This window comes from Cupressus sempervirens, chromosome 9 (genome assembly GCF_028749045.1).
Source record: "Cupressus sempervirens isolate cs-2001-9-10 chromosome 9, ASM2874904v1, whole genome shotgun sequence".
Classification (NCBI taxonomy): Eukaryota; Viridiplantae; Streptophyta; class Pinopsida; order Cupressales; family Cupressaceae; genus Cupressus; species Cupressus sempervirens.
The window spans coordinates 454,405,685-454,411,488 of record NC_143126.1 but is presented as its reverse complement, the minus strand read 5'-3'; the positions used below and the strand labels follow the sequence as shown (position 1 = coordinate 454,411,488).

The window sequence follows — 5,804 nt, the reverse complement described above, 5'->3', positions numbered from 1 at the left end:
AAAAAAAAAAAACCATGCACAACATATCACACATAATCTGAATCTAAAACATAGTTTAGACAAACTTACAAACCAAAATTTGAGACATTATCTTATTTTTGAAAGTGACAATTGAATTCAAATCTCAACCCAGTTGACAAAAAAATGTATGAAATTAGACTGAAAACACCTTTTCACAAACTAACCAGCAATCAGAAAATTAAAAATACCACTAGTGAAAAAAATATCTCCATGAATCAAAACAACCACCGGTGATAAAACACATCTTTGGTACTTTCTGAGACACTTGGTATTACTTCCTCTGACCGCAAATCAAATTATCCACGCAGAACCTAAACAGCATAGAATGCTTGTAAACAACATCGACCGCACTTCCAAAAATCTTTTCATTTCTAAAAACAAAGCGGGATTTTAGGATTGCTTATCGTGGGAACTCGCTTTGGAGGGAATAAGATAACCCATTTTCTCAGATAGGGTGATTGTACAAATATAACTCATTCCACACCCTGCCAGTTAGGAAGATTTTCTTCTAGATGTAGGGGTAGAAATGGGAACAATCAAAGGATGATTGGCGCTCTAACCAAACATAAATTTCTAGGCAGATAAGGCTTAACTTTTGAATAATGAATCAAGCCAGGGTAAAGGCTTTCCACATTACAATGATTTCCTACTAAGGTGATGATGGGCATTTAAGTCCTCACAAGAGAGAGGCTAGTCGAGCTTTGTCCTGGAGTAAGTGTAGTTGGTGAATATGGAATATGAGAGGAATGAGCACATGCGGTAGTTATTTGTAGGACAAATCCATCCCTCCTAACAGCAGAATGAAAGAAATCTTGGGCTCTTGTGTATTTGGGCTCTATTTTTTTATCCCATGAGTTTGTTCTAAATGGATGCTGACATACTATGTAATAATGGCCATATAACATAAAGAATATAGTGGACTCGCTTCTTTAAGGTATTTTCCTTATAAGCTAAGAATAGCAAAGTGCTAAAATATAAATAGAACAGAAACCAAAAAATATTACAAACAGAGCTGGTTAAAGCTTTCGGCAGGATTAACAGACTGAAAAATGGATAACCAGGAGGATACATATAAATTTACATCGAGATAGAAATATTAAATACTGTACAAGCAAGAAAGGCATATAGATTTCAATGGCTGGCTGTTGAAATTGCTGAAACCTGTATAGAACAGAAACCAAACAATGTTGCCAACGGCTGAGAATTAGCTTCAAAATGCTAAAACATGTGAGATTTTACACCTCAAAATACTAAAACATTGAGAATCTAAGCTTCAAAATGCTTAAAGTTAGATTAAAAAGTGCAAAGAAAAGAGAATGTAAGCTTGAAAATGCTAAAAACCAGATAAAACAGAAACCAAACTATGTTCCAAATAGATAAAGAATTTTAGAACCAACAGAAAATGAGAAAAGCCAAAGGATTACCAATCATGAGAAACTAAGAATAGCTCAATGAGAATTTAAGCTTCAAAATGATAAAATCTAATAGAATAGAGAAAAGACAATGTTGCAAACAAAGCTACGTAACACTTACACCAGGATGAACAAAACAAGAGAAAACATATAAATTTACACCGAGATGAAAATATAAAATACTGCATATAGATTTCAATAGTTTGTTGAGCTTATTTTCTGATAGAGCTTCCATATCAAAGTTGCAATATCCTTTTCTAATTCAAAGAGTAGGATGGAGGTGCGTAAAGATAGCTGACAATCTTCCATATAAGGTGGTATTAAATTGAAAAAATAATTAATAAAGGTCTTCACAAGGTTTACATAATCTCAAATTTTAATACTTATACCAGGATTTTCTATTTCTAGATGTAGAACCACACACTATCAGAGCATATACAGAGAGGAGACAATTTACAATCCACATATCATTTTCTCGTTCAAAGAGTAGGTGCTGGCACATAAAGATAGTAGAAAATACTGCATATAAGGTCTATTATTAAATAAATAATAATAATTAATAAAGATCTTTACAAGGTCTGCATCATCTCAATGATGTAGAACCACACAATATTAGAGCATATACAGAGAGGAGACAATTTACAACAATGGCACGCAGACTGCAAATGCCACAATGTAGATCGTTTTCAATGAATCCAAATCCTCTATTATATTGTCTGAACTCGTGATGAAATATTATCCATGTGACAACTGAGTCCTATGTGAGCACAAACTTTTTTTTGATTATACGTTAACAGTTAACATAACTAGACTCCACCCCATCAGTTTAACGGATTTCATAAGAATTCTTAGCTCTGAAGTCATATGCACATTCTAAATTGAGCAAGAACATAAAGACTTCACACGGAATTTTAGATATACCAAAGTCGTGATTTCATTTTCTCATTCCAAGGGTAGATACAAGCACATAAAGATAGCAGAAAATACTACATATAAGGTAGCATTCACAAGGCTTGGCACATAAAGATAGCAGAAAATACTGCATATAAGGCAGCATTCACAAGGCCTGCATCATCTCAATGATTATACAAAGATTTACTATGCGTAGATGCAGAACCACACACTATTAGAGCTCATACAGAGAGGAGATAATTTACAATCCACCTTGGAGATGATTTCAAATATATCTCACAATGGGATACTGCACAGACTGTCAAATGCCACAATTTTGATTGTTTCAATGAATCCAAATTCTCTATTATTTTGTCTGAACATGTGATGAAATATTGTCTACGTGATAACTGAGTCTTATGTGTGCACAAACTTCTTTAGATTATAGGCGAACTTAACAATCTAAAACAACTGGACTTTGCCCCATCAGTTTAACGGATTTCAAAAGAATTTTTAGCTCTGAAGTCATATATGCACATTCGACATTGAGCAAGATTCAAGAACATAAAGGCTTTAGATGGAATTTCAAATACATGGTTAAGATGAAACAGTTGAATTCTACAGTTCAGGACTCAAAGCTATGCAATCAATCATAATTAATAGTGTAATTCTAGTTTGAAAAGACCTTACACATTTCATAGCAGACAAGGAAAGCTAAGCATATATATAGCCACCAGAGGTTTGAAATCCAAAATCCAAAATCCACATTAAAGTTGTTGAACATAATTAAAAGAGTTTGACAAAATTTGGCCAAAAAAACCCATAAGAGGGTTAAAAAATGATCATGTTTAGAGTTTTTCTCACAAACATTAAACAAAAATATGTTTACAATTCTTCTCTAATGAAAAGGGGTGGCCATGGACGACGTTAATGAAAATGAAACAATACGAAACATAACTAAGAGATGGCAGCACCTAGCATACATAAACTACAGGTGAAAGATGCAAAGCTGCAAGGGAAGGAATTAAAACATAATTATATTTTAACATTGAAAATTCTTCAATTCATAAATTTTAATGAAAGCCTTCGCACCGTGCAATGTCAGAAAGATGTCTCTATGCAAAAAGACAATCACAATCAAATTTAAACCATATCTCATTTTGCTTTGTCAAACAAAATAAAAACAAAACCGTGCATCGACTCCTTGATCTGCACACCACATGCTTCCTTTTTATTGTTGCAAACAAAACTACGGCTGCATATTCTGTGTGTGTTTATTGTTCTAGCTCAAACAAGACAACTCATATGGGCCTGAAAATTGAATGGAGAAATAATTTTGCAATCTATCAAATAACATGTTGTTTAAGTCATATGTTGTGAAACAAATTTTCATAGTTTCATACCTGAGACTGACACATCTTGAAACGAACCTGCTGAGCTTCAATATTAAATTCTGCTTTTCTCTGAAATTCTGCTTTTCTCTGAAATGACCTACACTTGTTCTCATCCTGCTCAGATTGTATGTTAATGAACTTATTAAATATCAACATACTGTCCTTTTTGGCAGAAGTGGTAACAGAACTGTGTTGAACTCAATTTGAAGAATTTTTTTGAAAAATATAATGCTGCAAAGGCAGAAAATTCTAAAGCGTCAAACGAGACTAATTATTAATCTAGCTACAAAACTAATAGGAAAGAACAAGTACAATAGCTAGATCAAACTGTAACATGGGTTACTTTATCATACTAACATAAATCACAATTCCATGACAATGAAAACAATGCATAGATCAGAACTAGCAGCGGGGTTAACATATTTGAAACAGAATTTTGTCAATAACAAAATTAAAGGGTAGATAGAGACAGGAGAAGGGAATTGAAAGAGCACAATCTTTGAAATCTATTTATTTCATAATTATTCTCAGTCAAATTAAAAATTCACAATTAAATTTAAACCATATCTCACTTCAATTTGTCCAAAAAAAAATGTATGGCCATGCCAAACAAATGAGAATAATAGCTTTAAAAAAGGCACAGAACGAAAGAATGAAACAAACAAAAATAGAATGACAAGGAAAAAAAAGAAAATTAAAGAAAAACTTCAAATGGTCCATGGACAAAGAAAGCAGCAAATAGAATGAATATAAACCTCCAAACATTCATTAAGACACTAAGGGACTCTGACTTGAAAAATCTAGCAATTAACAACATTACATATTATAAATGCAACAGAAAATTGCGTATTCACATTTTCACATTATAACCTATAATTATTTTTTATTTGTTTTATAATTCAAAATTAAAGTAAAATATGATTAGGCTGTACATGGCATATGGCATGATTCCTTGAAATAAAAATTACCTATGTCAGGGCGCTGGATGAGCTGAAAATTGCGCCAGAGCCAAGGGGTAAGTCTAACTTAACACTTACGTACATTTGGCAAGTGATGATGAGCTTTTATCAAATTAGTACTTGTATTTGTAAATCGAAAAACAATAAGGCAAATTAACAGAACATTGCACATAGTATACAAACAGAGGAACACCAATATGGGTAAACTGTAAACAGAGAATCAAACCAAACAGAGGAAGCCCAATATGGTTAAACTGTAAACAGAGAATCAAACCATATAGACCTCTGTAGAAAAACCCAATGCTGCTTAATACTTAAGTGGCCCTTAGATAGAAAATATCAGTTCAGACATTAAATCCCTCTCACAAAAAAACTCTAATAAAATAATAGACGATATGAAAGGAAAAAAGAGGCTCAAAACAAAAATTGAAATACCTTCAAACCCTCGGCGGATGAAACTCCACAGAAAACTTGAGGAAACAAGAGCCACATTACCTTATTATATAGCCCACGAAACTAAAATCATAAAACGCAACGGTAACATTACAGAATTAAACCGATAAAAAGCATAAATCACAAAAGTAAAACTATAAAAAGCATAAACGGCCAGTGCTTTTTCTTCACAGAGCCGTTGCAGCCGAGACATAGGGGTTTAAAGAAGAGACGCCATTTCAGACATTGCCATTACACTAATAAAGGCTTTGAAACTATAAATAGAATGAATGAAGCATTTTCTGAAAACTATAAAATATTGAATATAAAGACATGTGTCAGCTCACTTCACTTCCCCCTACACACCTCCCCACGAATGAAGATAATATTCCGGCATGGGCAATTTGCAATTTTCAATTTCAATTTTAAATTGGTAATTTTGGTATAAAATAAATAAATATTCTCTAGTTTATATATTTTAGTACTTTGTTTTAAAAGTTCATTAAAGAGTTTCAAAATGTGTATACAAAATGTAAAACTAGTATATCTCTATTTTTAAATAAAGAATTATGTAAAATAAATCGTTGGGAGGAGCAAAAAGAATCAACAAACAAATCTTCTATTGAGGAATTTGTAAAACTTTGCATAGTTCTTGAGGAGGCCTTCCTTCTCAGTGGAAGGTAATCCTCTATGAC

The 5,804-nt window shown here is 32.7% G+C and overlaps 1 long non-coding RNA gene across 1 annotated transcript; it reads right to left on the bottom strand.

Moving 5' to 3' along the window:
* Nucleotides 1-972: 972 nt before the first annotated feature.
* Nucleotides 973-5,137, bottom strand: LOC149539283 (uncharacterized). Its single transcript, XR_016355889.1, has 3 exons — nucleotides 5,113-5,137; nucleotides 3,728-3,949; nucleotides 973-1,182 (listed from the first exon to the last, which is right to left on the bottom strand). It is a non-coding gene; the product is annotated as an uncharacterized LOC149539283 (long non-coding RNA).
* Between the last annotated feature and the right edge of the window lie 667 nt (nucleotides 5,138-5,804).